At 37.7% G+C, this 12142-nt stretch overlaps 1 non-coding gene across 1 annotated transcript; it reads right to left on the bottom strand.

The window, feature by feature from the left end:
• Positions 1-683: 683 nt before the first annotated feature.
• TRNAQ-UUG lies at positions 684-755 on the bottom strand. The gene has a single exon. It is a non-coding gene; the product is annotated as a tRNA-Gln (tRNA).
• Positions 756-12142: the final 11387 nt, after the last annotated feature.

The raw sequence follows: 12142 nt of genomic DNA, 5'->3' as shown, positions 1-12142 counted from the left end.
AAAAAAGAGAAGAGATAAAATCCAATTTTTATGAGATGGATAAAAAAGATTAAGTATAAGGTTAAGAGATTTTAATTTCTTATTCTTTTTTTTTTTTTCATCTGATTGATAAAATCCAAAGAATGGGGAGGGTTTCGTATCTATCAATTCGATCAAATAGACTGAGCAATTGTCACCGTTTATAGATATTGAAATGAATGCCTTCCCATTACTGATTAACTCCTATCTACCCCATTCTATGGGACTGATGCAGCATAAATCAAAAGAAAAGAAGGGGGTGTCCTAGTCTTTTTGATTTTTACGAAATGCGAGCTGTCTAGGCACAAAGCCAAACAAGTCCAGATTAAGTCAAGTTTTTGCTCCTATTTTTTGATATTTTAGCCTAACTCATTGATTAAGAATTAAGAGACTTAGTGAATTTAATTAGTACCAAAAACCCCCTCTTGGCGAAAAGTCAAGAAATCCACAAAAAAGAAAATTGAATCTAATTAGGCTAATTTAGGGGATAGAGAATACGAGATAGGGAATATAGATTCTTTCGCATCTCGATTCAGTTTTTGAAAAAAAAAAATGATTCATCGAAGAAAAAAATCAGAAACAAGAATCACATTCCAGCTAACATTTCGATTTTAAACAGAACATTGTTAAAAAAGCAATCTATATTCTCATAGAATATATATGTTCTGGGACGGAAGGATTCGAACCTCCGAATAGCGGGACCAAAACCCGTTGCCTTACCACTTGGCCACGCCCCATTTGGATTTCTATTCGATACTAAGAAAGTATATTGCTTGTTTTGTTTGTTTGTCAACTCTAGTCCAAATATCTATAGAATAGATTAGATTGGTACTAGGATTTTGCGATGTTTTTGGTATGTGTAGATATAGAATTCAACTTAATTTATTGATCATTACATATAATTCAATTAAGATATTGTATGAAAATATGATTTTTTCGATTCTCCTTTGAGAAAAGGAGGATTTTTGATTGGGTGGGTTCAAAGAAAAAGAAGTATTTTTTGTTTACCTTACTTACTTTCCTTTTCCTTATATCAATAACTCAATCAAAATGCAATTATCTCCAAGAACAAAAAGTCTGTTATGCTTAATACCTTGAGTTTGATCGGTATCTGTCTTAATTCGACCCTTTTTTCGAGTAGTTTTTTCTTCGGCAAATTGCCCGAGGCCTATGCTTTTTTGAATCCAATCGTAGATATTATGCCAGTCATACCTCTGTTCTTTTTTCTCTTAGCCTTTGTTTGGCAAGCTGCTGTAAGTTTTCGATGAGATCCTTAATAATATCCTAGAAAATTCATGATTTATTCGAGAAAAAATTCTAAAATAAATAAAATCAGATAAGCTTTACCCTTTGAAACCTCGATTCAAACATTGAAATTCTTGGATAGTCACGAGAAATCCGGCTTAACTTATTTCCTTATTTTTTGACGCTTTCCTTTCCAGTGAAAGACCTTATTAGGCTCCTCACAATACCTAATTGTGTATATAAAAAAATTTTGGTTAATGACAAACTCTTAGTAGAAAAGAATTTATGAAAAATTCTTTTAGAGAAAGAGCTTCATTGCCTGGTGTCAAACTAGCATATGCGGTAGAAAAATGGATGATCTATTCTCTTTTTTTCAAAAAAATCATCTTGGAGATTGTGTAATGCTTACTCTCAAACTCTTCGTTTACACAGTAGTGTATATTTTTTGTTTCTCTCTTCATCTTTGGATTCCTATCTAATGATCCCGGACGTAATCCTGGACGTGAAGAATAAATAAAAGGGTTTTTCCTTGCTTGATTTTCCAATTTTCTATGATTTGGTCTATTCCACACATTTAACTAAGAATAAGACATTTAGGATTGGATAGCACATGGTAGTTGAAACTAGAATCTTCTAGGACCTTCCAAAGTAGGGCTTTAGTGTAATTTCAGTAATTGTAGTGTATTAACTTGTGACACAAGTTAGAAAATAAGGGGTTAAATGGGTAAATAAAGAAGGACTAAAAAGAAAACTGAAAATCTGATAAGGCCTTATGTGTGACTATAAAAGGGCATGCCCTTGCCTTCATTTACAAGTTTGGAAACCCTCTGAAAAATTCCAAAGTTTTGGAGCCTTCAAATTCCCCCCAAAAAACAGTGTTCTCCAGCTTTTCAGATCTGAAAACTAAAATTCAAAAATTCAAAAACAAAAAGCTATAGAAAACCAAAAATACTGTTCTATTGAAGTCTAGGTCAATTTCAAAGTTCATCAACTGTTTTGGCAAATTAAGCCTAAGGATTTGATTGTTGAAACTTTCTGGAGGTTCATGGTTTAATTCTGAGAGGGGTTGAGCTTAAATTGAGGCTGTTTGTTTGTCTATTGGTTGTTGTTTCGTTTGTCCTTCTTCCTGGGTTGTAGCAATACGGTTTTGGTTTTCAATTGATCCTACCGCTGTGTGGTTGCTGGATTACATTTGTTGAAGCCTTGCATTTGCTTTATACTGCTGAAGCTGACTTCTTCTTCTCCTCATTTTGATTCCATACCCAGGTACCTTTTAGCTTCAAATGTTATGTGAAGAATCAGATCCACTTGTATACACTTCTGAAGTTCAATAATAGACAGGTTGTTACATGAATGTGTTGTTGTATCCCATTTCATTTTGATGTTCATCATAAGCATAATAGTTAGTCATGTTGTTGAGACTTTTGGATTATTGTAATTAGACTGTCTAAATTGCTTGTGTAGTTGCATTAGTGAAGCTGTGTGGTACAGTTGTTTAGTATAGCTCTAATAAATTCCATTTCACCTAGAATTTGATGTTATGTTAATAGACATTGAATTACAGTTAAATCCAGGTCCAAAGGAATTTGACAATGACTTACGTAGGTTTTGACACTGTTTTGGAATCAAGTTTTAAACGCCAGCGATTGGTTTATTAAAGGTATACAAATCCAAACATAAACGTGAAATCCAGATTAGAAATCAGCCCGTGGATTGAAACACCTGATAGTTTGTTTGACACAATATACGATCCAGGAGAACCACAGACAGTCCAATGGCTGTCGTAGCATAGTTACTTAGCTGCTGCATTTGTCAATTTGTTAAAGCTAAGCTCAAACTCTGAAAATAGTCACGTATACTGGGCCCAGTCATGTTACTAATAGGCCCAATTGGATGCAAAATCCCTCATACTGTTTCCTCCATTTGGGCCCCTGCAAAGGCCCAAGGCCGGCCAGAGATCCTATTAAAATTTCTAGTTCTTGGGCCAATATTTAAGAGCTTAAAATTCATTCAAAGGTGTAATTTGATATATCTGGGCCTTCGGGTTAGGTAGTGGGTCCAAACTAAAAGGCTTGCCCTTTTGTTTGAACCTCTGGGCCTTCGGGTTAGGTAGTGGGTCCAAACTAAAAGGCTTGCCCTTTTGTTTGAACCCAGACTTGAACTTGAAGCTCGAATTTCATAATATTAATTAACTAGGATTCTTTAGAGAAAAATTTAAATAGAAATTGTAGTTTGCTCTAGAATGGCCTTTAAATAATAAAACGAGATGAGTCTCGCCAAACAAAATGCATGAATTGCGGGGCCCTCATTAAATGCTTAAATTAAAATACCTAGACTTCGGGACGGGCCGTTTAGCTTCCCCAAAGATAATAATACACTAGCTACTTTAGGCGCGTCTTTTAATAACATTACCTTCCTAAACTCGGCTGCACATTTATGTGACCCAAATCCAAATCTCAACGAAGTCGAAATATGTAAACAACCACGGGTGCATTTATGTGACGTGGTTCGAGACACATTTTCACGACGTTGCAATGCTCGTTAAAATAATAATGAAAGCGGTGTACGGTTAAAAAGCACATAAGCTAAAACATGTTTTTAAATCAGATAAATCCAAATACAACAGTTGAGTGACCGTGCTAGAACCACGGAACCCGGGAATGCCTAACACCTTCTCCCGGGTTAACAGAATTCCTTACTCGGATTTCTGGTTCGCGGACTGTTAACAGAGTCATAATTTCCTCGGTTCGGGATTCAACCGGTAACTTGGGACACCATTAATCTCCCAAGTGGCGACTCTGAATTTTAATAATAAACCCCGTTCCGATTGTCCTTTAAGTAAAAAAAACTCCTTTTATTATACCCTTCACGGGGTGTAGTAGTGAAAAAAGGAGGTGTGACACAACAACAACAACAAAAACGATCAACAAGTAAGAGAAAAAAATAGCATCAAATAGTAACAAACTGGAAAATACGATACACAGAGCGAACGGAAAAAACAAGGGAGCTACTAGTACTACTAAAGAATTCAAAGTTTCAAAGCATTTTAATGACTGTTAACAGTGGAGAGTCAAGCACCTTCAAAATTTATTGATTGACAATTTCAATTTAAACACCAATTGTGCAACATGAAAGAAAAGTTGCTAAGTTAATACTTTATAGTAAATCGATTGAAATCCATTCAAACTATATACAACATGCAAGGATAATAAGTAAAGAACATCAAAGAAAGAGAGAGAGAGAGAGAGAGAGAGAGAGAGAGAGAGAGAGAGAGAGAGAGAGAGAGAGAGAGAGAGAGATCATGGATGAGAAATAATTGATTCCTTATTCTATTTCTAAAATAAAGGGATACTCATTTAAAACTAATTTGTATATACTTGGTAAATTGTATATGACCATATAATTAAGTTAAAACTTAATTAGGGAGGTAATAAAGTTTCAGACGTAGTATAGGAATGTAAAAATCCCAAGATAAAGGGTGTGTTTGGTATGAAGGAAAATGTTTTCTTAGAAAATGAGTGGTTTTATCATTTATTTTTCCTTGTTTGGTTGATGAGTGAAAAACTTTTTCCGAAAAATATGTTCTAGTGTTTGGTTAGAGAATATAAAATATTTTTAGGAAAATAATTTTTTATGCTACCCTCCTCAATCCACCTTTCCCAAAAGTCCCATGCTTCATGTTTAGTTTTTCACTAGAAGCTTAGCCTAGAGTTGACCGACATGTTAATCCGAAATGAGTTGACCGATCGGTTACCCCCCGTAATTGACCCTTGAGCTCGGGCATCGGAAACTATTGCATCTTTTCTAAAACAGAACTCTCCCTTGATTTCCACAATAATGTTTGCTTATGAAACCTTCTTTCACGTGGTTATCTCTTTTCGATTGCTTGACAAAGGAGAACAAAAAGAAAAGCCCTATACACCAAAAGCCAAAAGGGAAAATCCCTTGATCAAGTCTTGAATGAGACCGAAGGTAAGGAGACCCCACGTCATGAAAAAAGGACTAAAAAGGGACGTACCCCCCCCCCCCCCCGAACTCTATTTTCTTTAAAAATTTAATTATTCTTTTAAAAATTTACACAAACCCAAATGAACTATTGTGCTACTTTACTTTTTCACACAAGAACAACGTTAAAATTTGAGCTTGATAACTAAAAAGAAAAGAAATTAGTTTGTTGAAAAAGAAAGGATCTCTGCAATATAAAAGGAAATTACTCATTTTGTTGAATGAAAGAAAATAATTTTTCTACATCATGAAAAGAAAATACACAATTTGTTGAAATGAGAAAATATTTTTTCTACGTCATGAAAAGAAAGTATGTGTTTTGTTAAAATGAAAAAAAATATTTTTTCTATATCAGGAAAGAAAATACTTAGTTTGTTGAAATGAAAGAAAATATTTTTTCTAAAGCATGAAAAGAAAGTACTCTTTTTGTTGAAATAAAAGAAAATATTTTTTCTACATCATGAAAAGAAAGTACTAGCATTGTTGGAAAAAAAATACTTTTTCTATTTCAGGAAAAGAAAATACTTAGTTTGTTGAAATAGTTCGTGAAATGAAAAAAAAAATACTTTTACCACATCATGAAAAGAATATACTCATTTTATTGAAATAAAAAAAGTACTCTATTTACAACATGAAAAGAAAGTACTCTTAATAATTTTTCTATTAGGGTGGGTGGTGGGAGAGGTTGGGGTGGGTAGGGTGTGGTTGGGGGAGAGGGTTGGGGTGGTTTGGGGGTGGGGTAGGTTGGTGGGCATGGAGAATAGGGTGGAGAAGGTTGAAAAAGAGTTTTGAAAAATATTTTTCCTCCTTTTGATAGGGAAAATATTTTCCTCCAATTGAAGGAAAATGAGTTGATGAGGAAAATATTTTTCAAAATATTTAAATCAACCAAACTTGAGAAAATAGAAAAACCTAAAATGTTACCAAACACACCCAAAAAGGCTCCTTGTTCGTCGGGTTCATTTTGTTACTTTTTGGTTTGGGAATTTTTCGTTCATATACCATATAGGAAACTATATTACAAAAAATATCCATAATTTGCAGATTACCCGCCCTGCTAACAGATTTTCTACAAAATATAAACAACTCATTAAAAACAGAATCCTGTTAGCTGTACAATTCCTTTAATAGGCGCGCGAATGTTGGGATATTAAGGATTCTTCCAGATTTTATCAAACGTAAATCTCGCTATTAAATTTCGCCCGTTTCTCTCCAAAATTTACTACTCTGTTTTTACGACAATACTCTGTTTCACTGGTTTTTCTGATTTCACAAATGAAAAGCGACTAAATTAGCTACAATTCTTCTGTAACAAGCGCAATTATGTCGAAAGTCCCAATTATGCTTCAAGTGAATGGGAATTGGGATAGCTATGGGAGATATAGAGACTTTCAGGTCGATGGAATTATAGTCGGCGAGAATGCGAGTTATAGCCTATTGAATTCTACAATAGCAGAGCATCTAATGATAGATACATCCGAAAAAATAATAGAAATCAAATATATTGTCAACGGACATTGTCCTCCAATGGAAATTAGGAACGATATGGCTGTCCGTGTATACATGGAGACGAAAAAGGAAAACAAAAGCTTAGGAACATATTCGCTATGTATAACAGTACGTGATCTCAATTTGGAATTGAGTATCACCAATTCGAACACAGTTGCAGGTTTGTTCTGTTACATTACTATCGAATTTTGGTTGTATATTACTGATCTACAATTTATCTACAATATTTCTACAAAAAACTACATGTCAAAGTCTATATATATATTAGTATTGATTTTCATTCTATCTACAATATTTCTACAATAAAACTACATATCATTTGTAGCTCAATATGAAATACAGAATTTCAATATTTCTACAAATTAATTACAAAATATATACAAAAAATAGTTCATAACAGTATTTAGCTTTATTTTATTGCAGGTTCATCTGGAACACTGAAGTTAATTGATATGCCAATATCTCCGGTGATAGTGGAATATGAAAGTATAATAATAACAGAAAGTACTGATAGTAGGCTATATAGTTGATATTTACACCTTAATTGCTCATGCTTTGTTGTTGTTTTATAAGGTAAATTGCCAACAAAATGCTTTAAATAGTGTGATTTGATTTCGCAGGGAATATTATGTGTGAGGAAACAACATGAAGCGTTTGGAGGCAATAATGTGAAAAAAACACCCACTCAAGAAGTACCCGAACACAAAGAGCAAAAGAAAATGACTGGACAAAAGTCCACCGCGACCGCGGACCGCGGTGCAGAGCGCGGAGACAAAACGAAGAAAATAAACGAGGCAGTGTTCACCGCGGTCCATGCCGCGGCCGCGGTGAACTGTTCACGTATCTGAAAATTGGGGGCCAAAGTGTCAATTCGGGAAAACTTTTGTAAAACCCTTATAAGCTATAGAAACTCGCCCAAAATAGAAAAAAGCTTGTTTTTGAGATTACTTTTGGAGGAAGAACAAGTGTGAGAGATCACCCAAAATATCATAGTTCTTTTATCTCTTTTATTTTATTGCGATTTTTGAATTATGAATAATCTAGTAGTTTTATCCTACGTTGTTATGAGTAGCTAAATCCTTTGTCTAGGGTTTTGATGGAACATATTGAAGGATGAACTTCTTGATTATGTTAATATAGATTGCCAGTTTAATCTCTATTTGTTCAACTACGTGTTTGTTGTAGTTAATTGACAGGATCCTCAATTAGCTGTGCCTATTTAGTGTGCATAACTCGGGAGAGAGTGCATGTTTAGGTAGTTGTTGAACAACATCACTCCCAAAGTATAAGAGGGATCTATAACTGCGGGTTTAAAGGCGGGAATAGGGATAACGAAGTCTTGGGGGCAATTTAACGTGAGCTGTAATAAACTAAGCTAGCTAGCGTATCTCGGGAGAGTGCGTTTAGTAAATTATTGTAATTACTCGGGAGAGATTTACAGTAAGTAGAGTACTCATGATTGATAGAGATATGTTAGTTAATTTATATGAAACATAACCGGAAGTGATTCCATCAATAGGGGAAATCATAGCCTTAGAACCTTCTCATAATTGTTTACAACTCAAGCATATTTAGTTTTCAGCTGTCTATTTACTTTCAGTCTTAGCTATTAGTAACACCATCAACTGTGAATTATAAAGTTTGGGGAAGTTGATTCCATAGAATTGAGTACATCCAAAGAAAGTAATTGATAGGTTAATTCCCTGTTGGTTCGACTCTGGGCCTAAATACCCAGACTATATTTGCAACGTCCGCGTGTCTTTTTATAAGGCATAGTTGGGCGTGATCAAATTTTGGCGCCGTTACCGGGGAACAAACGGTGTTATCAATTACAATTGAAAGAAGTACAAAACATTCTTAGTGTAGTCAGTTTTCTCTATACCCAATCTTTTCATTGAAATTCTAACATTTGAACTCTTGTGGAAATCAGGTGTATGCCTAGAAGTTCCTCGAGGACTGGAGAACTGCTAGAAGGACTCTCAGACCCTGAGAAAACATTCAGGGCATTGAACCGTGCCAACAAGAGACTCCAACAATCACAACAATCACACCAGCTCGAATTTGACATGGGTGACGCAGACAACATCGTTGGAAATGTTGGGGATCTACCAGCAAACCCCAACATAAGAGTGGTGGCACCTCTTGTGCCCGAAGCTGCACTTTATGATTGGGCACAACCCACAGCTGATAACTTGGCCACTGCCATAGTTGTGCCCGCAATTCAAGCGGAGACCTTCCAGATAACCAACAATATGCCGCATCTACTGCAGAATAAAGGATTGTTCTCCGGATCACACATTGAAGACCCTCAACAGCACCTGATAAATTTTCTGTCAATTTGTGTGACCCAAAGGCAGCCAAATGTGACCCCGGAAGCTATCAAGCTGTTACTGTTCCCATTCTCTGTGATCGGGGAAGCTCAGACTTGGTTAAATTCACTCCCTATCAATTCCATTGCCACCTGGGAGGAATTAGTCAAGCAGTTCCCGAACAAGTTCTATCCGCCAAACAAGACTGCAAGACAGATTGATGAAATATTGCAGTATATGCAGCAGCCGACTGAGTCCTTGCAAGAAACTTGGGAAAGATTTAAAGGGATGCTAGTGAAGTGTCCTCACCATGGCATTCCAGACCAGATGCTCGACCAGAGATTCTACATGGGGCTAGCTGACAATTTAAAAGCAAATGTGGATGCTTCAGCTGGAGGTGCACTGTTGAGTAAGACATTCACCGAGTGCAAAATCCTTCTTGATAAGATGTCAAAAAATTCGAGGTGGATGACTAGAGGTGCAACACTGGCACCCATAGTGCATTCAGTTCCGCTTGACTTAAATAATTCGCATGCAGAGAACATGGCCATACTCATGATCCAGATGAGCTTATTGACAAAGAAGATTGATGAGATGGGTACAAAACAGGTGCACATTGTTGATACTACAAATGGAGGACTGTGTACACCTTGTATTATCAGTCTTATGTGTGTTCATGGAGCGGAGAAGGTGAAAATCAAGGGGCAAGAGAAGATATGAATTATGTCAACAACTTTGGGGGTCAGAGACAGGGAGGACAGCAGTGGAGACCGCCACAAAATCAGCAGTACAGGCCAAACTTGCAACAGCCTGGGGGTATGCAGCCTCAAGGCCAATTGGTATCAGTACCATATCAGAGACCACAGGGCTATCCACAGCAAAATCAAACAATTAACATATCAACCACCTCCTCAGCAGCAAGATAACAACATGATGGAAATTAAGGGTATGCTTCAGCAACTCATTGGGACAAATGGTAAAGTGCAGAAAAATTGGTAGTGCATGATTCAGCCATAAAGAACATTGAAACGCAGCTGGGACAGTTATCCATGGCTCTAAACAACCGCCCTCAGGGAACTTTGCCTGCAGACACAAACATAAACCCCAAGGAGCAAAACCCGAATCAGGTGATGACAGTGACCCTCCGGAATGGGAGAGACTTAGACAGAGAGTAGGAAATTATACAAACCAACAAGGAGAATACACTCGCCACTCCAGTTCCGTTAGAGATAGATGAAACAACAGAGCCAACTGAAGTAGTGGTTGAACAGAGTCATGATGCAAAAGGAAAGGAGAAGGTGAATGAACAAGCTGCAGAGCAGGGGGCACCTCTTGTGCCAGAAAACTCCAACAGAGAGAAGCCAGCAAGCAACGCACAAAGGGTGATACCTGTACCCTTCCCTCAGAGACTAGTAAAACAAAAGAAAATAGACCAATACAAGAAATTCATGGAGATGCAGCATCAAATTCAGTTGAATATTCCGCTGATGGATGCTCTGAGGGAGATGCCCGGTTATGCCAAGATGATGAAGGATCTAATGTCACGGAAGTTTGATTTTCAGGATCTGTCCACTATGACTCTGACACAGACCTGCAGCGCAGTAGTAACAAGACCGATGGCTCAAAAGATGTCTGATCCAGGTAGCTTCACTATCCCATGCACAATTGGGAGTTATGCCTTTGCGAAGGCATTATGTGATTTGGGAGCCAGCATAAATCTGATGCCGCTGGCAGTGTACACCAAGCTGGGCATTGGCAGAGCTAGACCGACTTCGATGCTGCTACAGCTGGCTGACCGCACGGCGAAAAAGCCAACTGGTATTCTTGATAATGTGTTGGTGCAAGTGGGGAAGTTCGTGTTCCCACCAAACTTTGTTATTCTGGATTGTTAGGTAGATGAGAAGATACCTCTCATTTTGGGTGGACCATTTTTGGCCACTGGAAGAGCATTGATCGATTGTGAGACTAGGGAATTAAAAATGAGACTGAATGATGAAGAAGTCATATTCAATGTTCAGCAATCCATGAGGAGACCCAGCGAATATGCTAATTGCTCTCTAGTGGAGGCAGTAGATGTGATCCTGCAAGAAGATGATGTGACCCTGACTGTTAAAGATCCATTAGAGGCATGCCTGACAAATTTAGAAGAGATGGATGGTGAAGGGTTAGCTGAATGGGTCATGGCACTTGAAGGCCAAGGATTCTGGAAAAGGGAACCTCAGTTCGAGTCCCTTGAGTTAGAAAAAAGGGCTACACCTCCAGCAAAGCCATCAATAGAGGAACCACCCAAGCTGGAGCTGAAGCCACTCCCAGATCACCTCAGGTACGTTTTCTTAGGCCCTAATTCTACTTTGCCTGTTATTATATCATCCGGTTTGCTAGATGTGCAGGTAGAACAGCTCTTACAGGTACTGCAGGAAAGCAAGACTGCCATTGGCTGGACCATGGCAGACATTAAGGGTATCAGCCCGGCCTTCTGTATGCGTAAGATTCTCTTGGAAGAAGGGCACAAACCTTCCAGAGAACATCAACGAAGGCTGAACCCAAACATGAAAGAGGTAGTAAAGAAGGAGGTGATCAAATGGTTAGATGCGGGAATCATCTTCCCCATCTCTGATAGCAATTGGGTCAGCCCTGTCCAATGTGTGCCTAAAAAGGGGGGAATGACTGTTGTGCAAAATGAGAACAATGAGTTGATCTCAACTCGTACAGTCACGGGATGGCGAATTTGCATGGATTACAGAAAATTGAACACAGCCACCCGGAAGGACCATTTCCCCTTGCCTTTCATTGACCAAATGTTGGACAGGCTGGCCGGGCGATCGCACTTCTGTTTCTTGGATGGATATTCGGGGTACAATCAGATATCAATAGCCCCCGAAGATAGAGAGAAAACATCCTTCACCTGTCCGTATGGCATCTTTGCCTTTCGGAGAATGCCTTTTGGGCTTTGCAACGCACCAGCGACATTTCAACGGTGCATGTTAGCCATCTTCACAGATATGGTGGAGGATATTATGGAGGTCTTTATGGATGATTTCTCCATGGTGGGAGAC

Source organism: Nicotiana attenuata, unplaced genomic scaffold (assembly GCF_001879085.1).
Source record: "Nicotiana attenuata strain UT unplaced genomic scaffold, NIATTr2, whole genome shotgun sequence".
Classification (NCBI taxonomy): Eukaryota; Viridiplantae; Streptophyta; class Magnoliopsida; order Solanales; family Solanaceae; genus Nicotiana; species Nicotiana attenuata.
This window is presented reverse-complemented; position numbering and strand designations above follow the sequence as displayed.